The sequence below is a fragment of the Kogia breviceps genome, chromosome 2 (assembly GCF_026419965.1).
Source record: "Kogia breviceps isolate mKogBre1 chromosome 2, mKogBre1 haplotype 1, whole genome shotgun sequence".
NCBI lineage: Eukaryota > Metazoa > Chordata > Mammalia > Artiodactyla > Physeteridae > Kogia > Kogia breviceps.
The window spans coordinates 8271111-8295843 of NC_081311.1; the positions used below are offsets into that span (position 1 = coordinate 8271111).

General features: G+C 46.5%; 1 protein-coding gene across 1 annotated transcript in view; it reads right to left on the reverse strand.

Moving 5' to 3' along the window:
- Positions 1 to 16490: 16490 nt before the first annotated feature.
- GPR26 (G protein-coupled receptor 26) overlaps positions 16491 to 24733 on the reverse strand; it is a 53237-nt gene continuing 44994 nt past the window's right edge. Inside the window, exon 4 of the mRNA XM_067024419.1 lies at positions 16491 to 17372. The gene's annotated coding sequence lies outside the window, so the exon portion shown is untranslated. The remainder of the gene's footprint in view (positions 17373 to 24733) is intronic.

Genomic DNA, 24733 nt, shown 5'->3' on the forward strand with positions numbered 1-24733 from the left:
AATTCACTTTGCAAGTTTATTCTTCATTAGCTCCCTCATGTTCTGGAATAAACTGACACTCTACTTCAGGACAGGTCTCAGGGGTCTGTGAGGACAGGACTCATTTAAAAATAATACTAAGATGCTATTAACATACCATGCATTCATTGGTCTCTTCAAATGTGTCCATAAATTAGCATTTAAATAATTCTCAGTTTCAGACGCACAGACACAGAGAACAGACTCATGGTTTCCAGGGAGGGAGGAGGGGTTGAGGAGGCATGGATTGGGAGTCTGGGGTCAGCAGACGCCAACTAGTATACATAGGATGGATAAACAACATGGTCCTACTGTATATGGCACAGGGAACTATACCCAATATCCTGGGATAAACCGTAACGGAAAAGAATATGAAAGAGACTGTATATATACGTATAACGTAATCACTTTGCTGTACAGTAGAAATTAACACAACATTGTACATCAACTGTACTTCAATAAAATAAATGTTTAAAAATTCTCGGTTTCAATTTCCGATTCAGGAAACATTGATAGTTAAAACTCTGAAGTCAAAAGCTCTTTGGGGTCCTCTGTCACTTTTATGAGGATAAAGATACTCAGAGACAAAAAAAATATGAGACGCTGCTTTAGGGCAAAACGACTCTTTTCCTTGAGAAATAGGAGCATGTGCTCAGTTGTATCTCCCTTCACTGTTGCTTCCGGTATAGTCTTAACTGATTGTCGAAATTATAATTTTTAACCAAAGTAAGTAACTTCTCTTTCATCCAGCAAACAATGGGTTGGTTCATTGAGAACCATATCTCACACCAGCACTTTAGCAGCTGGCGGAGCTTGCGAATTGACATAACAAATGTCTATAGCCACGTGCCTCCCTTCAGGAACCTCTAAAAGTAGTAAAAATGTACATGTTCATTAATATGGCCCAATGAATGTAAAAATAAGAAGCAGAGGTCTAGAGATGCAAAACTGCTTAGTAATCAATGTTTCAGCATTTGTCTTGCTTAGAAATGATCTCGGCGTCCAATGATTAGCCTTTAGTTAATGCAATTTAATGTCAGTCCAAGGGTTTAAATTACTTAAAAAGCTTGGAAATTATCTTCAAGCTGACACACTACAAAACATAATTACTGTTGAAATATAGAGATTGTCAGAATAATGATTCAATTTAGTTGAACACAAATATACATTTTTCAGAGCCTTAAACATTAACTGGGAATAATGTTAGCTTCTTTGATAAGTAAAAGGGAGTAAGTCTAAGAAAAAAAACACCTTTTCGAATAAAAGTCCCCTATTATACATAGCATTAATCAATTAGAGAAGACATAGTGATTTTTAGTAAATCAAAATTATTAAACTTGTCCCATTTGCCAAAGATTTGCCTTAATTATATGGATTCCTAAAATGCTTCTATGTTAGCTTCTGCTAACATATTTAAAGTTTTAGAAGTTTAAGGTCCTTATTTTATAATTATAGGAAATAATTTCTTTAAGAGTTTATCTCTATAAACCCATCAGATCCTTGCACCTTTAATTTCAGAGACTTTGTAATTTAACTTATTAACAGCCTCTGAAGATAGGAAAACATCAAATACACAATGAAAGGTAAAGTTCTTTCTGAGCTACAGATACGCGAACATAGAGGACTTATCAACAGCTTTAACGCTACCATCTTAGCCACTGTTCTCAAAAACTCACAGGTCCAAATAGCAAATTGCTGTTCTCTTTCCTGGTAAGCACGCAATTCTTCTTTGATTTGAGTTCAAAATATACAAATGGCCAAACGAAAGACTGTGTGTAGGCGAGCTCTTACTTCTAACAGCCAGCAATGGTCTTTCTAGGTATGGGGCTGCCCTCTAGCTTTGGGGTTCCCTTCGCTAGTATTTGCAGAGCCAGAATGGCCGGGGACACGTGCTCCCCTGGGCATCCCCTCCCCAGTGAGTGACGGATGTGAGTGTGCAAATACTCTGACCCCCTGATCCCTGAGCAGGACACTTCTGAGTTGACCGTACACTCTCCCCAGAAGCCCAGGCGGGGTGGGTCAAGGTCACCCTTGATGGGACTTGGCTTACATCATGTCCTTACTTAGACTCTTTCATTCATGATCCAAGGTTTCCACACGCTTTTACCTCATTTTCCAGGACTCACTTCCCAATAACTCCCTTCTACACAAATCCTCACCTCTAAGCTGCTTCTGGAGAACCCAACCTAAGGGTTTGCTTAATATCCCCTTCATGTTTAGTAACTGAACCCTGGGTATATTCAAGGGTCATTTTCAAGGGTTAATAATACGGGCAGGAAAAGGCTGCATTTCTAAATTGTCTTTGTGTATAGGGGTGGCACCACGTTTATAAGCTCTGGATGACGAGATGTGAGAATTCCAGGATGTGAGGTTAAAAGGAGAGCCTGCCTTTTTGTTCTTTCTCCTTCCTCCTTCTGTCAGCCTGGAACAGAGACATGAAGGCTGGCGCTCCAGCAACCATTTAGGATATGGGTCTCGAAGATGGAAACCAAGCATTGAAGATGGCAGAGCTGGGGCCTGGAGATACCCAAGTGCCACCATATCAGTCCCCAGCTGTCTTCCTCTGGATGTTTCCCACCTACCTCGTTTCAGCCTCAGTTTTAGTTATATGCAGCAGATCTTTAGCCTAACTGATGCAAGCTTCAAATTCAGGTCTCTCTGATGCAAAAGTTAGCATCTCCAACCCATCAGCAACACTGAAGTCAGGAACATTTTTGCATATATTTTTCTAATTTAGTCTGCCTAGGAACTTTAGAAACCAAAAGCCAAAATGCTGAACGGTGACTGAAAAGAATAACCGTGTTGCTGGGGGTATTTTCAGCTCCTGTGTTCAGATGTTCCATTATGCACTGAGGTCCTTTGTGGACAATCTCACCAAATCGCCTGCTATTTCTAATGTTTCTCAAGCTGTCGCTGGGTACCACCTCCTAACTCAGCAGCCATTGTTAAGGATTCTGGAGTGGAAAAATGCTTCAGTATACTGACCTTGATGGAGCCGTGGACGCTGCTGTGGTCACACTTCTGAGTGGGGACTTTCAGCCTGGTGAATCCATATCAGTGACCTTGGATAATTTTGCCTTTGCAGAGAATAGAAGCACACTATTTCAAAACATTGCTTCATACTTTCTAGCTGATCAATAAATAAAGAACTTCTCAAAATACTTCGTTTGGTTAGCAGAAAGGTAAGGAATACCTAAGGGTGTTTGCTTGCTTGTTCAGTTACTTCATAGGGGGTTAAATGATCTGTGTTCTCCTAAAACCCTAGTAAAGCAATGTGTCCTGTTGTGAAGGGTTGGGCTTTGAGTCAGGTGGTAGAGGGGAGTGAGAAACTGAATATACAAATCGACCGCAGCCAGAGCATATATAAAAATAGGATTCTGACCCACAATCTGCAGCAACCAGCCCAGGAAACCAGCCTGCGCTCTCTACGTCGGACTTGCAGGAAGTCAGAAAGCATTCTGACTCTCGTATCTCCTGTAATAATTCAGGAAGCCAAGCAATAACCCCGGTAACAATCAACCTCAAATGGCCAGGACTTGATCAATAACTGACACCTTCCCTGATTTCTGTCCCTGCTTCCAAGTTGGAACTAACCAGAGACAGTTCAGTATGTCCCCTAACCAATCGCACAGGATGCTCAGCTTCTAATTAGTCTGCCTCCAGCCTCCCCAGGGCTACAGCCTCCAATCAGGGTGCACCTGGAGCCTTCCCTGTTTCCCCTAGAAAGCTTTCTGCTCCTCTGCCTGCCTTTGAAATCTCTGCCCAAATGCAAGAGATAGTGGCTGCCTCCATCCTATAACCACCTCTGAATAAATAGCCCCTGCTTGTTTTCACGTGGGGGGTCTTCACTGATTCCGCAGGAGAGAGCCTGGGCATTAGAAGGAGAGAGAGAAGATTTGATTTCAGACTCTGTCACTCGCTGCCTTGTTGACTCCAAGCAAGTCACTTGATCCTCCTGCGCAGACTCAGTGTCCTCACCTCCGTAATGAGCCAGCGACGATGAGAAGGGATCTGAAAGGAGGTGGTGAAACGAACATCCTGCCTGCGGCTGACTCCGGTGGAGCAGGCTCGCAGAAAATAAGGGACATTACTGCTTTATGAAAATCACTTCCTAGGAAGCAATTCTATTAACTTTGGTGGTTTTTTTTCTTCTTTTTCAGGGAATACTGGATAAACATTTTTTTCATTTACACGACATTTTGTAGTTTACCAAGGACTTGCACAGCCATTATTTTATTTGTGCCTCCCAGCAATACCCTGGGGGAAGTTCTTATCAGCTCCATTATGCAAATGAGGGAGTGAGGTCCGAGCACATTAGGGATAAGGGGGTGGTTGGCCCACTAGCACGGGCTGTACAGGGGAAACTGAGCAAGGCTCTTACCCATCCTACGCCCTTGTCGTAGAAAAAGGCAAACCAAGAGTGTTGGCTTGTGGGACTGTTTGTTTAGGATTTACAGCCTTCGGACAATGGTATGTGGACTCCAGCTCAGATCAGAGCTCCCCTCCACCGCGCTGTCAACGACTGGGCTTCCTCCACGCGCAGACCCTCGGTTTGGTTCTTAGGGCCACTTTCTAGTTTATTCTCTGTGCCTGTTGTGCTGACACTCAGTGTTATCAATGCAACAGGGGTCATTGGGGATCAAGATGGAATGTGAGTGCCTTCGACGGTTGTAAGGCCAGAGGTGCAGAAATACCCAGGTCCTTCCCTGTCGGTCACCTCCCCGCCGCACCCAGAGGCGCCAAGAGGCTCCAGGCAAAGGAGAATGAAGGTGGAGCTGGAGTCAAGGCCAGTCTATAAAGAGCTGAGCCCGTGAAGCTTTCTCTGGTCCGAAAACAATCCCTGACCCACCCCAACGGTGATGTTGGACCCAGGAATTTCACAAGGACTCACCCCCCTGGACAATGAAAGGGGATCCAAGTGAGGGCCTGCCTGTCTCCACGCGCTGGGCCTGCTTAGGTCTGAGTGAGGGCTCAAGAGGGAGAGAAAACGAGGGTTCCTGCCTCGAAGACGGTTCCCTACCCAGTGGGAAAACACAGACCAGTGATTGTTGTGAGTTCTGGCCAATCACGTGCCAGCCCAGGGGGATCTGGAAAGGAGAGGTTTGGGGTAGGCCTTGAGTTGGGTGAGATCAAAGTACCCACCGTACCTCCTGGGATTTTACGATGTAAAGGCGTCCTATACAGAAATGAAACACAGCCATTCCAGTGACCACGTGGAATGATCATACCTTCTCCCGTGAAGGAAATCTTGTTTCCTGCCCTAAGCAGTGTACTGTGGATTCCTTTGAAATGAAGGTTTGTCATAAGAGAAGTTGTGTTGTCCAAAGCCTTTATTGAGGACTGCAGCCTCATCAGAAAAAGAGAGGCAAGCCAAAAAAAAAAAAAAAAAGTACTTTGATGGCAGTTTTATTTTACTTTTTTCAAATTAATTTTTATTGGAGTATAATTGCTTTACAATGTTGTGTTAGTTTCAGGTGTACAGCAAAGTGAATCAGCTGTATATACATATGTCCTCTCCTTTTTGGATTTCCTTCCTATCTAGGTCACCACAGTGCATTAAGTAGAGTTCCCTGTGCTATACAGTAGGTTCTCATTAGTTGTCTATTTTATAAAACATAGTATCAATAGTGTATATGGGGCAATCCCAATCTCCCAATTCCTACCCCTCCTTTCCCCCTTGGTATCAATACATTTGTTCTCCTTGTCTGTGTCTCTATTTTTGCTTTGCAAATAAGATCATCCATACCATTTTTCTAGATTCCACACATATGCATATTCATATACGGTATTTGTTTTCCTCTTTCTGACTTACTTCACTCTGTATGACACTCTCTAGGTCCATCCACATCTCTACAAATGACCCAATTTTGTTCCTTTTTATGGCTGAGTAATATTCCATTGTATATATATATATATATATATATATATATATATATATATATATGTACCACATCTTCTTTATCCATTCATCTGTCGATGGACACTTAGGTTGCTTCCATGTCCTGGCTATTGTAAATAGAGCTGCCATGAACATTGTGGTACATGACTCTTTTTGAATTATGGTTTTCTCAGGGTACATGCCCAGTAGTGGGATTGCTGTGTTGTATGGTAGTTCTATTTTTAGTTTTATAAGGAACCTCCATACTGTTCTCCATAGCGGCTGTATCAATTTACATTCCCACCAACAGAGCAGGAGGGTTCCCTTTTCTCCACACCCTCTCCAGCATTTATTGTTTGTAGATTTTTTGATGATGGCCATTCTGACTGGTGAGAGGTGATACCTCATTGTAGTTTTGATGTGCATTTCTCTAATGATTAGTGATGTTGAGCATCCTTTCATGTGCTTCTTGGCCATCTGTATGTCTTCTTTGGAGAAATGTCTCTTTAGGTCTTCTGCCCATTTTTTGATTGGGTTGTTTGTTTTTTTGATATTGAGCTGCAGGAGCTGCTTGTAAATCTTGGAGATGACTCCTTTGTCAGTTGCTTCATTTGCAAATATTTTCTCCCATTCTGAGGCTTGTCTTTTCATCTTGTTTATGGTCGATAGCAGTTTTAGAGGCAGGTCAATTCTCTTTGATGACTTGGGGTGGTGTAGGGCAGGAAAGGTGACCTTCAGCTAGATTTGGAAGATGAACTAGTCCACCCCACAGACCGAGAGAGGAAGAGGAAGAACAGACCTCTCCGGGGAGAGGGAACAGTTTGTACAACGGCACAGACAGACACAAGGCGTTTTGTGTTTGAGGAGCTAGAAAAGGATCCCCTGTTGGAGACGGAAAACAACCAGGTGAGGAGAGACAGGTGATGGCAAAGAGGAAAGCAGAGCAGGATCATGCCAGGCCTCACGTGCCGGCCTCGGTTCTGAGCAGAGCCCCGTGGGTGCTCCAGGCCCGCGGAGAGCTCAGCAGAGGCCACATATACAATTCCAAGAAATATAAGAGAGTGGGAGCAGGGCTTCTTGCTGAGAAGTAATGGAAACATTCCAGAGAGTGGTTCCTTTTGTCTAAAAATGTGCATGTTAGAAACCTTTTTTTAGGGCTTCCCTGGTGGCGCAGTGGTTGAGAGTCTACCTGCCGATGCAGGGGACGCGGGTTCGTGCCCCGGTCCGGGAGGATCCCACGTGCCATGGAGCGGCTGGGCCCGTGAGCCGTGGCCGCTGGGCCTGCGCTCTGCAACGGGAGAGGCCACAGCAGTGAGAGGCCTGTGTACCGCAAAAACAAACAAAAAAACCCACCTTTTTAAAATAAATGGAGTGGAAAAATTCTTTAGTTCTTAGGAAAGGAAGATAAATAGGCCTTTGTTTTTTTAAATCAAGAAACTGCAGGACACACTTTAGGATTTAATTGTAAACCTAATTTTGGCGAATCTGGTCCCTTTGAAAGCACTTCTCAAGCATCAGCTTACCCAGCACTGTCCCCCGAGACAGCAGTGAAATGAGAAGATTGGTGTAATTATTCCATTTTACTGAGGGGCAAATGAGGCCTGGGAATTGTCAGTAACTTGTCTAAGCTCTTTTCAGTGTATTGAGAAGCAGAAATTTTGAGGGAATAGCATGTAGTAAAAGGATAGATAATTAAAAGGTTTGCAAGATGGGAATTTGGAGCAGAAAAGGGTCCACCGTGGGATATTTTGTCTAACCGTGTGCCTTGGTTTGGGGTTCCCTGAAAGTAATGTCTGAGTCAAGAACTTGGGTGCAGGGAGTTTATTAGGGGGGGGATCCCAGGAAACAGGAGTGAGGGAGCCGGGTAAGTGATGCAGGAAGGAGAGGCCAAGATGAGGTTGCAGCTGTTGTCAATGGCGGTTCCCGCCCCCAGCATCTTTGAGAAGCAGGTGGATGCCTCCCGCTGTCATCCACACGAGGGACAGGAAGCTGAAGCCAGTGTGAGGGCTGGTGGGCTCCTGGGTGTCAGAGAAGGGCCCGAGTGTGAGACGCAAGCAACACAGAGCCTCGAGGCGGACACTGCCCACAGGAAGTCAGTGTGAAGCTCAGGTGACGGGCGGGCCCAGGGGCACTGGTGCTGGTCGCCAAACGCACCTGCAACCCGGAGGAAGGCAACTCCGGGAAACTGACTCGTGCGCGTGAGGACTGAGGAAGATGCTCTGAACCCACCACCTCGATGCCCTGCACTAGTGAAGACCCCAGTGATCTCTGCCTCCTCACCTCCCTGATACGCTGTTGGTTACAAGGAATCCTGGACCACAGGTAACTGGAGGGCAGCAAGTGAGCTGAAGTTGGCTGAACGTTTCTATTCATTGGCTCGTTTACTTAACAGATTGACTGAAGCCTACTGTTCCCCAAGCACTGTGCTGAGGCCAGGGGTATACGGCAGGGGAGGAAATGTTACCAGATCAGGTCCAGCTGCTTGCCACTCGAAAATCAAAGAGAGAGAGAGAGAGATGTTGGTAGAAAGTTGCTTTTGTTATTTTTTTAAATTTTATTTGGTTTGCTTTGCCTTTCCATCTTTTTTAAAAAATAAATTTATTTATTTTATATAGTTATTTATGGCTGCACTGGGTCTTGGTTGCTGTGCGTGGGCTTCCTCTAGTTGCGGCGAGCGAGGGCTACTCTTCGTCGCGGTGCGCGGGCTTCTCATTGCGGTGGCTTCTCTTGTTGCGGAGCACGGGCTCTAGGCACGCGGGCTTCGGTAGTTGTGGCTTGCAAGCTCTAGAGCTCAGGCTCAGTAGTTGTGGCGCACGGGCTTAGTTGCTCCACGGCATGTGGGATCTTCCCAGACCAGGGCTCCAACCCGTGTCCCTTGCTTTGGCAGGTAGATTCTTAACGACTGCGCCACCAGGGAAGCCCGGAAAGTTGCTTTTAATTAGAATGCTGGCAATCTGGGGGAGATGGTGGACTCGGTGTCCCCCCAAAACCACCTCTGAAGATCTTGCTCGGCCATGACAGTTTTCAAAAGGAAAAAGGCAAGTCATCTCAGTTAATCATTGAGATGGGGGGTCAGAGTCGTGGCCCTCCCGCACTGCGTGCAGGCATGTGTGCTGGCTTGTCGATTCCTCGTGATCTTTCTTTCTTTCTTTTTTAAAATTTTTTTGTTTTTTGTGGTACACGGGCCTCTCACTGTTGTGGCCTCTCCCGTTGCGGGGCACAGGCTCCAGACGCACAGGCCCAGCGGCCATGGCTCACGGGCCCAGCCGCTCCGCGGCACGTGGGATCCTCCCGGACCGGGGCACGAACCCGTATCCCCTGCATCGGCAGGTGGACTCTCAACCACTGTGCCACCAGGGGAAGCCCTAATGATCTTTCTTTAGATGCTGTCTTGTTCACACAGTTTGTTCACGAGATTACTGAAGGGGAAGCTAGGGAAGGGACCTTGTCATCTGTTAATTACTTAGTCTTCATTTCTACTTCTTTGATCTATGGAAAGAACCAGCAGGTTAGGCAAGGTGTGCTGTGTGATCAAAAGATTTGAGTGGTGCGCTAGGGCCGGAGACGAGTGTAGCATGGGGCTGCCCAGTTTAAAGTTGGTGACAGGGCAAAGGGGAGGCCCCTGTATAGAGCTCTTTCCTGCCAAGAGCTGCTTTCTGTCCTTATGGCAATGGCGCTTTCTGGGTGTTCTTAGTGGTGCCCTAGTGGGTTTGCTGTGGCTTCCAGACCATCCATGAGCTCACAGGTAAAGGAAATGAGGTGAGGTAATTCCTTGTCAAATGTACAGACGTGCTTAGCTAATTTGCAGGTTCAAGTCACCCAGGAAGGACACGTGGAAAAAGGTCTACAGGGTGTAAACATCTTGGTCCAAAAGTAAGTGGATTTCTGGAGGGAGAGAGGAGGCCAGTAAATCCCAAGCCTTCCTGAAGGGATAAGGGGGCGGTGAGATGAGGAGATGGGTGTCCTCTAACTGCAGAGGAATAAGATGTTCTGGGAAAAACATACACCCCACCCCTATGAGGTCCAGCTAAGCTAGTGGAGTCAGGGAGGGGGAAATTTCCCTCTGCTGTACTAGGTCCTCCTGACAGGTCTAAGAATTAAATTGCCATGAGACGGATTAACAGGAGAAAATCACACCAAAGTTTAATAACACATGTACGTGGGAGAGGCCCAGGAAAACTAAGTCGCCGAAATGGCTGAAACCCTCACCTTGGATATCGTCTTCAGCTAAAAACAAAAGAGGATATTAGGAGTAGTCATTTGTGACTTCAAAAAGGAGGACGACAATACACCTGGAGACAGAAAAGCAAATATTTGGTGAATAAATGTTTGCCGGCCCTGCAGAGACAATGGACACAGAGTGGACGCTGATCTCTACGCCGTGTTCTCCCGCCACACCCAGCCCGTGTTCTTTGCAGACATCTCTGGTGATTGCTCTATTCTGGAAACAGGCCCTCTGGTGCTTCCAAGCCAATCTTTCCTTTCCGCTCATTAGACAGGACTAAAGTCAAGGCCATGACTCGTCAAGGCTGCCATGGATTTTCCCCATCTATCCCACCCATTTTCAGGCCATGTCTCTTTGAACGGAGCTGATTAAATCCATTAGCTTTAACCAAAAAACCAAAACAAAATCCCCAGGTGCTGTTACAACATTTTAAAAAGAAAGGAAAGAAAAGAAATCAGAGGCGGGTCAGCTAGATTTGGGCGGGGGGTGGGGGGAGGGAGGAAGGGAGGTCGGGGGGAGAGGGGTGGGACCAGCTATATAATTTGCAGGACCCAGCGCAAAATGAAAATACAGGGTGCCTTGTTAAAAATTATTAAGAATTTTCAGGGGCTTCCCTGGTGGCGCAGCGGTTGAGAGTCCGCCTGCCGATGCAGGGGACGCGGGTTCGTGCCCCGGTCCGGGAAGATCCCACGTGCCGCGGAGCGGCTGGGCCCGTGAGCCACGGCCGCTGAGCCTGCGCGTCCGGAGCCTGTGCTCCGCAACGGGAGAGGCCACAACGGTGAGAGGCCCGCAAAAAAAAAAAAAAAAAAAAAAAGAGTCTTCACGAAAAAAACCCTCTACTTCCCCTTTGTGCTGGTGGGAAGAAAACGTAAGTCATCATTTTCTCAGGAGCGGAGCCTATGCTACCATTTATTAATTGGTTATACTTTGGGGGGCTAAGCATGGCATTTTTCTGTACATTGGAAATGGAGTCAAAGATGTGAGCATTGTGCCAGCCGATGCCTGTCAGACGTGCGGAGGATTTGTCCAGCGTGGTTTCACCAACCAAAGGCTGTAATTAGCTAAGTCCTAGGCCTTGCCTGTTTACGTATCTTTACAATATACGTAAACAGGCAAGTATCCCGTGCGTCATGTAACGTTTATATCCTAATATCCTTATGAGAAAGAAATGTACCTTCTGTGGGAAGAAAAATGTGGTCGACAGTAGCTGTGTCCTGAAAAGAAACCGTGTTCTCCTGGGGAGGCGTCAATCTACTGAAAAATTAACGCTCTCAGCTTACACACTTGAGTTACTGACTGTGGATCATCCCACTTAGCATAAACGCCAGAGGCTGCTTTACATTCTTGTTCCTGAGGTGAGGTAACATCTATCAGGCAACAGAAAATAACTGTAGGCGAGAGAAATGGGAGTTTCTTCTAGGGGTGTCATTTAGGCGCCACCACTTGCCAATTTCCAGCCTCCGCATGACGAGGAGTTGCCCTCCTGAACCCCAGAGCCCCTGGAGAAATAGGTATGAGTGCAAGGCCAGGTCAGAGGGTCATTTCTACAAATCCCCATGCACTCCCTGGAAGGCAAACCCCTCGCCCGTCTTAGCGGGGCTCCTGGGGCCAGGCAGCAGTTTGTGGGAGCAGGCGCCATCTTTCTCTTCATCAAGCGGAGACTCAGGCCCAGGGACATAAAACGGGTGTGCCAGCCCAGGAATGACATCCTTCACGCCCAGCCCCTGGGGACAAGCAGCATCACTTAGCCACCTGTGGAAATGCAGCCCTCCCGTTTCCTGATTATAGGCTGTTTCACAGGGTCACGGGGCTTCATTTCCTTATGATTTTTTAAAGAAAGATTTGAAGTAGGACTTCCCAATCTCCATTTTCTATGTGAAGTCCTTCTTTAGGAAAAGTGGTCTCTGAGCCAGCCCCAGACCCTCTTCCACATGGTCTGGGGTTAATCGGGCCCACACAGGCCTACCTTTTCACGCCCTGGAGTGTGGCTGCACCAGCCTGTGCCGGGAGCGGTGGGGGTGGGGGGTGGGGGAGGAGACAGGCCTAGAGGGAGGCTGGGGGGGACCCTCAAGGGAGAAGGAGGTTCGGGGGGAGGGAGGGCCTTGCTGTAACAGCTGCCACCCTTCTCCTACCAGCAGAAAGGCTGTGGTCACTCCTCACAGGACCCGTGTGCCCTAACTGGCTGGCTTCCCAGGCCCGGCGGTGATTTGTGAGAGGAGGTGCCATCTTGCTTTCACTCAAGCTGAGATGCAAGACAGGGGTAGCGGCTGGGTGTGCCAGGCCAGGAACAGGGCACCTGTAGCGTGTACTTCCAGCCCGGCATGACCGAGCACCACACCCAGGGGTGGCCCCGAGTTACTAGCTCTGCTAGGTTTTCAAGAAAAGCCAGAAATTGGGATTGTTATGGGAGTTACATGTTGGTTGCTAACTCAAATAAAAATAATGGCTGGGGTTTGTGGGCACGAGTTTGTAACTTCTGATGTGACCTATAGCTCTGCTAAAGTTTCCTTTCCTCTTTCCCACCCCACCTCCAAACAACCAGTGCATAGAACCTCTCAGATCCCATCGATAACTCTGGAAAACAAGGAGTATCTTTATTTGAACTTTTAGAGTCTGATTCAATCTCTTCAAAGCATTTGACTCAATTACAGCTTAAGCCCGTCCCCCAAACTGGCTGTCAGTGGGAAACGTGAGCTCTGAGAAGAGGTGAGGTTACCAAGATCACATTTTGGGTGATTTTTTATTAACCTTTTGGGGGAACAAGTAATATTGTCTCTAAGCAATTCAAATAAAGGAACTTCTGTCTTCTAAACTTGTTTGTAACTGCCACTGTCTACCAGTCCTCCCAAGAAAAAGCTGTATTCTACATCTCTTGGGATTTTTTTTTCCTTTTATGTCCTAGAAAAGCTCAATAAGATGCTACATGCTGCTGCTGCCTAATTCTCCTCTCCCGGCGGGGATGCAGGAAGGAAACGTGGTCCCCTGGGGCCAGGAAAGGGAGTAGGGGAGAGGCCCCTCACAGAGCTGGGGTTCCTGGCACCAAAAATGACGCGGAGGGAAAGGGACAGAGGTGGGGATGGCTGCTCAAAATGGCCTGGCAAGGTAGAAGGACTTGGGATATTGGGGGTTGAAGTGAGGTGCAAGAAGGGGAGGGGAAGTAGCGTTGGTTATGGGGTGGAGAAGAGGAGACAACTAACAGCTGGGAGTGGTCCGAGTGTAAGTGGAGGTCCTGTGTAGGAAAGGGGCTTGATTTGTTCCTTGACTTTGCTTCTCAAGCGTAGCTCCATTTGAAGGGGGTACGTAGGGTCATCCTCATGATAGAAGTCAGGCCTCTTTCAATTGCAAGTGATAGAAAAACAACTGAAATGGGCTTAAGATACGAAGGAATTCATTGACTAATGCAACTGAAACTTCAAGGAGTAAGCGGACCTCAGACATAGTTGGATCTGGGTGCAGATGATGTCATGGGAAATCTTTCTTCATACCTTGTCTCTGATTTTCTCTGAAGTTGCTTCATGGTGGGAGGGTTCTCAACATATTTTGTCAGGGATAAGCCTTAGCAGTACCAGACCATCCTACCAGCTCAACACCAGGAGAGGAGAGCTCCTTCCCCTAATAATTCCAAGAAATCTTTTTGGATTGACAGTGGTTCTTCAAATTGGGGTTGTACCCAGGAAGAACACGCTGTTTTCCTTTACCCTCAAACTGAACACTTCTGACTCCAGATGTGGGGTTTTTTCCCGTGCCGGCCAATTCTCTGACACCAGCTAGGCGTCCTACAATTCAGTTCTAACGCTATCTACCTGCGTTTAAGGCTCAGTCCGCAAATCTGCCCGCACTTCAGAGGCCAGTCACAAGTCCTAGGTCGTCCTCCGCACTTCTGACCGACTGGCTGTAAATTGGGGTTCCCCCGGCCTCCTCTTTCTATCTGATAATTTGCTAGAATAGCTCACAGAACTCAGGGAAACATTTAGTTATGTTCACCGGTTTATTACATCACAAAATACATGAGAAAGGATACAGATAAACAACCAGGTAAAGAGATACATAAGGAGAGGTCTGCAAGGGTCCCAAGCACAGGAGCTCCTGTCCCTGTGGGGTTGGGGTGCCCCACACTTCTGGCACGTGGATGTGCTCACTGACCCAGAAGCTCTCTGAACCCCACGCTTTCGGGATTTTTATGGAGGCTTCATCACGTAGGCATGATCAATTATTAACTCCACTTCCAGCCCCTCTCCCCTCTGTGCAGAATTGGGGGTGGGGCTGAAAGTCCCAAGCTTCTAATCATGGCTTCATCTCTCCGGTGAGCAACCTCCATCCAGAAGCCCACCCAGAGTCACCTCATAAAAACAAAAGGTGCTCCTTTCACCCAGGAAGTTCCAAGGGATTTAGGAACTCTGTGTCAGGAACCAGGGTCATAGACCAAATATTAGCAGGAACAGAGAGCAAAGAAACACACATATAAATATAAATAACATAAGCATAAATATAAATATAGACTCTTATTATTTCACAGGGGGGCATATGCCCATCTCTGACCCAATGTCTTTGGCACAGGGGATGCAGTGCTCCAAGTGGCTGGGCCTGGGTCACATGTCCACCTCCAGGGCCGGGGCGAGGGGATCACGCCCATTTTAAGAACGTGGTTGGAGAATGGGGGAGAGGGTGGTTCTGCAAAAGGCAGTTGGGTTGTTCCCAGAAAAAGAGGATGGCTGGACTGCAGAAGCAACCTATCGGCCCCGTGAAGACAGCGGTTCTCGCAGCCTCGGGGACGGCTCTAAGCCTGGTGCGCGTGGAATGTGTGTCTGCTCTGCAGACCGTCACTCGCCTGGGAGCAGGAACCCGTGATCTGGTCTCCGCAACATCTTACAGGTGGTCTTGATAAAACCATCTTACATCATTGGGCCCCTGTGTTCCCTTCAAGCACTAAGATTGTCTTTGAGTCTGATTCATAAGATTCCACAAGCCCCACAAGGAAATGAGTCTCCCTGACGGGTGCACCCCGTGCCTGTGCTGTATGGGGGATGTTTGGAGGGAATACACGTATAAGCCCCCAAGTTAACTACACTCCGTGAATTGGAAGAGCCCCCATGTTGGGTCTCTACAGGAACAGCGTCTGTAGACCGGTAGCACCGCCCATCTTTTCTCCCTGCCAGCCCCGCTTATGATCTGGGGAAGTCCCTCTCTCCTCTGACATTGAAGGGCTCTGGAGGACATGCTATTTTGGGAGAAGAGGGAAGCAGGGCCTTGGGGACAACTGGATGTGAAGGGAACCAGCTCAGATGACACCTTCCTTTGGTTTTAGTCTTGCTTACTACCCCAATTCACAGATGCAGCTTATTAGCTTGTATTTTCCAAATCCCCTCAATCTATTGAGGAGCCTTTGCATGGCCAGTGGAATGTCCTTCCTGACTGAGAAAATGGGAGGAAGAGAAGAAACTCTTGAACCCGTAATAGCACATTTCTGCCATCAAAACTCAGGCTGTGGGTTTTCTTTTTTAATGAAGAATGTCTGTATCACTGTACTGTGCAATGTCAAGATGACTCTAACTCTGGATTGGGGTACAGAATGGCCTGAACATGGATGTCATTTGAGGGTCTTGTGAAGGATAAAAGCACAGTCCTGAGTGGTAATGTAGGTCGTCCTGTTAACCTGCTGATTTCTCGTCTCATCTCCTGACCCTGAACCTGACCAAGGGTAGATTCCGTTTTAGGAACTGGAGACAGGACTTTGCACAATCCCCATGGAAAAGTCTTGGCAGTGTTACAGAATTCCTGGAGTCAGTTTTTCTAGGGCAGGGAGAGATCTGGCATTACCTGTGCTTTGGAACCAGCTGATCTCCAGGTGAGCCTGGGGCTCAGGTAGTTTTGGGGTGACCACAAGACAGTCTGGGTGCCATGTTTGTTTTCAGCCAAAAGCCACGGTCCAGGAAGACTGAAGAGAGGCTACCAGCTGGACCAGAGTTTCTAGGAGCAAATGGACCTAACTTGGGGTCCCTGAGCAGGAGAGTCTGACTATTGCTGAGCGCCCAGAGGACCCCCACCGCCTGCTGTGCCCTCGGCTGGCTTGAAATGACTGCATGAGAGAGCCAGCCCATAGCTAAAAGTTCCCATAACACACTCCGTTATCCCACTCCAGCAGCTCAGGTGCAGGCAGCCCGACCAAAGACCTAGGGACTCTTGGCTGTGCCCCCAAGTTCCTGCTTCTCTATTCCTGCAGAAACCCCTCCACCAACCTCCAGCCACCCCTCACTGTATCCGCCACTCCTGCCTTCCTACCTACTGTGGTCTCTTCACATGAAACTACCTCCTTTTTCTATGTTAATCATGAACCCCCTCTCCGCCCCACCCCAGGAGAATTTGGTTTATACCAGTGACTTTTATCCATTTTATGACAGAAACCTCCCTGAGGTACAGTGGAATGGTTGAGTTTGAATTTAGATTTGCCACTTAGTAAGTCTAAGACCCTAGCCTCTATGAGCTGAAATTTTTCATCATTTAAATGGGGATCATAATACCAACATTTCCAGACTGTTTAAAGATGAAATATAATAATTTTCAGAAAGTGCTTGACACATACAAAATGCTTAGTAATGACTGTGAATTCTTTTATAAGAGAAAGATATCTATGGAAAACCCATCTATATTGTGTATAGTGTAATACTGATTAAAATATTGGTGTCTATAAAAGCAGTGGTGCTTTTAAATGATGGTGCCCCTTCACCTCCTATTATACTTGTGTTTATCCACGGTCCCTCCTGACACTTCCAGACTAAGCGAATTGTTGTTAACTTTTCTTTCCCTTCTACCAGCTTCTTCTGTGAGCATCCATCTGCATCCTCTTTTTCCCTGCAAAATCTCCTTCGGTGCTTATTTTAACCTTGCTTCATGTGTGCAGAAGCTGTGTGGAGAGGACTGTGGTGAGCGCATGCTAAGATGTGTTTTATTTATCTTGGACTCTGCATCCCTATGGGGCTGAGCCTGGCAGACTTCGAAGATGATCCAAGAGAAGTTGCCTTCAATGTGGACTTTGCAAGCACGATGAGACGAAGCTTTGTTCTGAGGGATGAGAAGTAAAGTGAAGGAGGTGGAGAGGGGCTGATTCCTCCTAACGCCAGTCCAGTGAGCCTTGCCGTTTGTGCCGTTAGGGAGTCCGCAAACTTTATCCCGCGAAGTCTTACCTGACAGTTCTCATGGCCCCAGCTTGGAGATTTAGCCTCCTCACGCCAACACAGCGGGGTCCTTGAGCACCTGTGAGGGAAGGACCACCTTTGAAGTCTTGGCTGGAAACCATTTTTCTAAAATAGACCTCACCATTTCCTCCTAAGAGGCTGAAGGAATGATCGTTCCATAGACTTGGAGGATGCAGTGTTGAGTCTATTGATGGAGTTGTTCTGAGTATTTAAGTTGTTGAGATTTTTTTCTAAACATGCCTGTCTTTGTTCTTCTCTTTTTGGATTTCGAAAATGTTTCAGAGAGTTTCACCATCTCTGAGTTACTGGAAAGTGCTTTAAAGGGTTGCACCCATTTCTAAAGGGAAAATTGAGGCATGGTACATTGCAAGGAAATACTAGAGGATTCACAATCTGGTTCAAAGTCTGATCCTCGTGTTCTAGGTGAGTAACCTTAGCAAATCACTTCATCTTTATGAGACTCAGCATACTAATCTATAAAATGAAATAAAACCAGCTTCAACCTTTTTAGTCTCATAAAATGTCTTCTGAACAGGGGTGTTCAGTTTTATGAAGTTCAGTTTCTCAATTTGTTATTTTGTGGCTCATACTTTTGATTTTGTATCTAAGAAATATTGGTCTAACCTGAGCTGACAAATATTTTTTCCTCTATGGTCTTCTGCAAGTCTTATGGTTTTAGGCTTTGTATTGGGATTATATATATCAAAGAAGATATATGGAGGGCAAATCAGACATGAAAATGAAATCAACATCTTAGTCATTAGGGAAATGCAAATTGAAACCACAATGAGATACCATGACATATGTAAGAGAATGACTAAAATGTAGAAAACCAGCCACGCTAAATGTTGGTAAGGCTGTGGCGGACCTAGAATTCTCACATCCTACTAGTGCGAATGTAAAATGGGAATAGTTTGGTATATTTTCGTAAGTTAAACTTACACCTACTAAATAATCCAGCAATTCCACTCACAGGTATTTCCTCAAGAGAACAAAAGCACATGTTTTACAAAGACATGTACATGAAGGTTCACAGCAGCTTTGTTTGTAATAAAACTGGAAGCAACCTAAATATCCATCAACAAATGAATGGATTAAAACACTGTGATACATCCATACCATGGAACACTATCCAGTAATAAAAAGGAATGAACTACTGTTAACATTTAACAAGCCGGGTGGACGTCAAGGTCATTATGTGAGTGAAAAAAAACCCAAGCTCATAAAGTTACATACTGCATGATCTTGTTTATATGCTAATCATGAAACGACAAGCAGAGGTTTGATAAGGGCTTGCACACTGGGCTTGTCCCTTTGGACCACTTGCTCGTGGAGCTGATTCGACACACTGTGAAGCCCAAACATGCACAGAGGCTGTGATGGGAACAGAGACCCTCTGGTCAGCAGCCCCGGCTGAGCTCCCAGCCCACAGCCAGCATCAACTGCCATCTTGGATGTTCCAGCCCAGAAGAGCCCACAGATGGGTACAGCCCAAACATCATCACATGGCACAGAAGAACATCCCAGATGATCCCACTGAAGCCACAACATCACTAGAGATAATAACATAGTTGTTGCTTTAAGCCACTACGTTTTGGGGTGGTTTGTAATACAGCAATAGACAATCGAAATAGGTGCCTAGCAGTTCCAAACCTACATGCTCACAGGGCTAAATATCCACCATGAACTGGCATGGCCATGGCTAAGGTCAGGCCAGCCAGACCTGGGTTGTGCATCCAGCCCTGGAGCTGCAGTGCCGTCAACTCTCAAACAGGGCCACCCGGACAGAGTGGGGAAGGGCCTTTCCCAAAGGAAGACCAAAGTGCAGTTACCAGAAGAAGGGCAACGGTGCAGGGCAGAGCAGACCCAAGCAACAGTCCGTTACAGCTAGACCACAGAGGACCCCAGCAGGGGGAGGGAACCAGTGGATTCGGGACTCAGAGGGTGTTTATGTAACTGTAGTGAGATAATCTTTGTGCAGATTACAGGAGATAATTTTAGGTAAAGCATTACACGCAGTGCCTGACAGATAGTAAGTACTCAACTATTATATCTCTTATTATTTCATTTCTATTATTATTATTAAACAGTAGCTATATCATATTAGTTGATATTTCTTCTGCAGACATCAGCCTGTATTTGGTCCTGGCACAGACTATATTCACACAGAAGTACATTTGGCTCTATTTGAAAGACTGTCCCTGGCCTGCGTGGGCCCAGTATTTAGAGGCAGAGAAGTGTAGCGCTTGTCTATTTGAAAGGCATTGTCTTATTAACTCTTAGCCGCGGGGACTGGGCTCTGCTATGGCTCCTCATTTAGGAGACAAATAACTCAGCCTGGCCTAGTCCTGTCTGTTTTCAAGGTTTCCATAGAGACTGGGATGGAGACAGAGGTAGCTTTGGAAGCCTCAACACTTTCCCTGCAGACAGGAGACCAGAAGTCCTGGGGCATCTTCTGTGTTGAGGGGTGTGTGTGTGTGTGTGTGTGTGTGTGTGTGTGTGTGTGTCTGTGTCTGTGTCTGTGTGTATGGATGCTTATATGTTAGAGATGTGAAATTCTATATCCATATGTGCACAGGTGGTCCCCTCTTAGGAGAGACACGTACTCCTGGAAATCACAATGAAAAGTCACCAGGCATGCCCTGGATGATGTAGGAGAAATCTCCAGGGCAGCTCGCCACAAATCTTATTAATGGGTCCTCATGGCCGCAAGGCTTGCTGGGCTCCTTGGCGGCTGGCATTTGTTAGCCTTTGAGGTCAGAGGTTAGAGTGCATCATAGTTTCAGTTATGTGACCGTGAAGCATTTGGTCTGGGCAAGCATTTGGTCCGCTCCAGAACCGAAGGTAGGACCTATGACTTTGGCCTCTTGGAGCCTGAACGTATGTGTTTTGGGAGCGCAGATGAGAATGAGACGGCATCTGCGTGTCCCTGGCACACACGCTCCATCCAGGAACCTGTGTCTATTTCTTCACTGCAGACTCTTTCCCGAGCACCTCTTGTTTGCCGGGCACTGCTCCACATGCTGCTGAATAAGTGTGGCCCTTTTCCTTATGAAGCTCACAGTCTACATGGAGAGGCTGACAGGCAAACCAGGAATCAGAGCAAACAGGCTGCTAAAGGCTGTACAGCCCAGAGAATAGAGCCGCTCGCTGCCCCGGGGCCAGGAGAGTCTTGTGCATTTTGGAGAGACCTGTTTAGCTCCCTTTTTCCCTTCAAATAGGCAGGGAACGAACGCAACGGGGTGTGTATCTTTTCACAGGCCCTACCCCTCCTCAGCGTTGATGGCCACGTGATCCACCATCCTCGCCTGGCCTTTCTCCTCCCATCTGTAGTTTGGCAGCTGAAGCCCATAATGTCCCCAGTCCTTTTCGCAACCTGGATTGGGGCTGTTTCCTGATACTTGTAGCCCCTAAACATCAACCAGTCCAGCAGGTGACTTGTGATCTTGTTCCTGAATGAGGCGGCACTGGTCAGTTGGTGGAATGGGGAAGAGCTGCTCAGAGCGGGAAAGAGTGTGTGAGGAGGGTTTAGCGGGTGCGCTGGCACAGCCACGGTCAGCCCCGACTCGACTTGGCAAGGTTGGCCCCGGGGGGTTGGGCACATGGCTCAGAACTGGATTGTGGCGCCTTTGTCGTCAGCCACTTAAAAATTATTCACCCGGGTGTCTTTCAAGTCAGCAGATGTGAACGATCTTTGAGTGATTTTAAAAGACCACCCCGAAGTCCAGGCGTTATCATTGGATCACAGGCTCATTGTTGAGAGTGGGGCCTGGGGCAGGACTCGGGTCTTCGACCCCTTCCCTTTTCTATCTCTACTCATCTCACTGCATCGACGACTCCAAAATTTGTGTCTGTGCCCAGACCTCTCCCCTGAACTCAAACTGTCCACCCTTCTGCCTACCGGACAGCCCCACTTAGAAGTTGCCTGGGCAGCTCGGACGCAGCCAGCTGAGCCCCTGATCTCTCCTCACCCCCCTGCCTCTCCTACAGTTTTCCCCACATCAGCCTGGGGGAGATTCCGTCGTTCTGGTTGCTCTGGCTAAAACTCCTGGAGTCGTTCAACCTGATTCCCTCTTTCTCTCGCACCCCAAGCAATTCCCCAGTTCACCCCCCTGGTGCTTCTTTTCCAAATATTTCCAGGTATGATGGACGAATATCACCTCGCTTCTAGCCGTGCTTGCTACAGACTTCTCTCGCAGCTTCTGCCCTGCTTCCAGCCATTTCTCAAGCCAACAGCCAGAGTGATTCTTTTAAAACCTAAGTCATAACATATCATTCTTCTGCCCCAAGCCCTCTGGTGGCTCCCACCTCACACGGAGTAAAGGTCGATATGTTTACCATCATCCACAGGGTCTTCACGGTCTGGCCTCCTCTTACCATCCTGCCTTCCTGCCCTCACACCACTTTCCCTCTCACTCCTCTACTCCAGCCTTAGAGATGTCAGACCCACCCACCCCCACCTCAGGGCCTTTGCACCTGCTGTTCCCTTATATATTAGCAATGCCCACTGCCTCATCATCTTCAAGTTTTTGCTTAACTGTCATCTTCTCAGTGAAGTCTTTCCCAAACACCTGTTGAAACATGTGCCTTCCCCCAAGAAATCTTGAGTCCCTTTCCTGCCTTTAGTTTTTTCTTTAATCTCCTATGTAAGTTCTGTTTATCTGAGCAACAGTCAGACAAAACAGCAAATGAAAAGCAGGCCTATGGTGATTTTGAATAATGAAATTCTCAAGTCCAGTATATACAGTAAGTATGCTGAATATTGTTGAAGTATAGAGGGAATTGTAAACATGAGTAAGGAGCAGAAGACTATAAAAGGTGACCAGGAGCAAGTGTAAGTTTTGGACATTGAAACTATAGTGACAGAAATTAAGAAGACAACAAAGAGACTCAAGACCAGGATAGATGTAGCAGAAGAGGGAGTTAGAAACTGGAAGATAGGTCTAAAGAAATTACTCAGAAACCATCACAGAGACAAAATGAGATGAAAATATGAGGAGAAGTTAGGAGGAATGGAAGGTAAAGTATGATGGGTCAACACATATTTGAAGTTCTAGAAGAGGTAATGGAGAGATTGGGGAAAAGTCACTACTCAGTGAGATAATTGCTAAGCATTTTCCACAAATAATGGGGGGATTTCTCAGATCAGTAAGCCCTTCAAAACTAAGCTGGTTAACTAAAAGGAATCCACATCTAGATGCATCTACTTAAGCAGCAGAACACCAAAGTCAAATAGAATGGTTCAGAGCAGCCTGAGAAAAAAGACAAATTACTTACAAAATGAAAACTATTATATGGGGAACAGATTTCTCAATGACAACAATGGAAACCAAAAGACAGTGGAATACTGTCTTCAGGTAAATGAACGAAAATAATTGTTAACTTTGTAGGGCCAGTGAAACTACCTTTCAAGAATAAGAGTGAAATAAATACATTTAGATAAATAAAAACAGGAAGTTTACCTCCAGGGCTGGGACGAGGGTGAGGCAGGTGAGGTGCCAGGGGGCACTGGAATGTAAGGAGGTGCTCACTTTCAGGGCTGTGACAGTTTAGAATTAGCACCTCAGAGTGAGTGTTACCTTAAAATTGACACCGTAGGTGCCTCACTCTAGCCCTGCCCCTGATACCACCAGAAGATCCCCACTGAGGAACTTCTAATTGATATATTTCAAGAAGAAGGGAAATAATCCCAGGAGGAAGATATAAGGTATAGAAAAGAAATGATGAGTTCATGAAATAGAAAATGTCTAGATAAGCCTAGGTATGTTGAATGTTTTTTAAAAATTAATAAATGTGTAATATGTGGGCTTAAAAGACGAAGATGGAGCTAGACAGCCGGAGGACAGTAGCAGCTGAGCTAGGAGGTCAGGGACTGTGGTTAAAGCAGTCAACGATCCTTCCATTGTTCAGGAAGGTTGCGATTAACCCAAGACACGTGCTTGTTGGAATTTCTTTGATAATCACCCAACACCTGCGTCCTGCTGGACTGTCCTGGCCCTCGGCACATTTGGCCTTGAGTTCTAGCCTCGTGTAAACTTGGTTACTCTCACACCAGAGTCCAGTGGGCTCTCCACCAAAGAGCCACATGAGCCTCAACTTCAAATCCTTCTCGGGGTCTTCAGGACAAGCATGTACCCAGAAAATATGTGTTAAAAATCTCAAACTCATGAGGTTTTTTTCTTTTGTGTGTGTGTATGTGTGGTCAAAGTTAACAAAATTGTTCATTCTGCTACACTAAAAGCTAAACCATTAACTGTTTACTACTGAAATTCCAGCGCCCACCAGCACATAGTAGAAACTCAAAAGATATTTCTTGAATGGTTTTATAACCATTTTTGATGGAGATGTACCTCGTATGGTTGTTACTCTCTGGATTTTTCACTTCTCCATTTTATAGATATTTGACAAGCACCTGTTAACTCCGAGTATCATCCTAAGTACTGGAGCGATAAGCAGGGGTGAGCAACGTGTGGCCACGACCCCGTCCTTGCAAGCGTTGCTGTCTGGAGCTGTGACTTTCAAACATTTCCAGCACAGGCATACTAAGAAATGCATTTTACTTTGTGAACCAGCACACACAGGCCTCACAGAAATAAATGTTTAATGCATCTTTAGCACACATGATGGGCTCTGATAGTTTCTACTTTATGCATTTTTCTTCAAGAAGAATGCCTGTCACCATCCACTAAATTGATGTTATGACCCATGACGGCTGTGGTTTGAAAAGCATTGATCCAGTGCAGAAGTTCTGCATCTTTCCCCTGCCGTGCATTCCTCAGAATCATGTTTTTCAATGCACAAGACAATGGACATCAGGTTACAATAGAAACTTATTAGACTGACATGCAATTATAAACATATTTGAGAAAACAAATGTGATACAGTAATATGTGTGCTTCATTATTAACACAGTAAATGCAAGATCTGGCTAGTGACTCACACTGGCTGGAATTTTGAAGTAGGGATGAACAAAAATGCTATTTTGAGAATTCTGCTACGACTGTGGTGAGACGTGGAAATATCTGTGATCACCGTTGGTGACAAAGCCACAGGTGCTGAGACCACCACTCTGGAGTGTCACCGACATTCGTAACTGAAGGAATGCTGCATTTGAGAAGTCAGTGAAAACAAAGGAGCATTTTTTTCCCCCATTCAGGTTCATAGAACCCAAGGGACCCCTGGACACCCAGATGGAAACCCCTGGTCTAGTGGAGCCACACTTTATCTCAGTGATCTGAGTCTTATCGGTCAGTTGGAGAGATGTCGATTCTCGTCTCAAGTAGGTCCATAACCACAGTTTTTAAGGGTGTTGCTCACTGTGGACGTACCAGTTTAAGAGTCGCAAGAGCTGCAGAAAGCTAAAGGCAGCAAGGGCACTGGCAAAGGAGTGGGCAGGCAGGAATCCCAGGGACCCCCCAT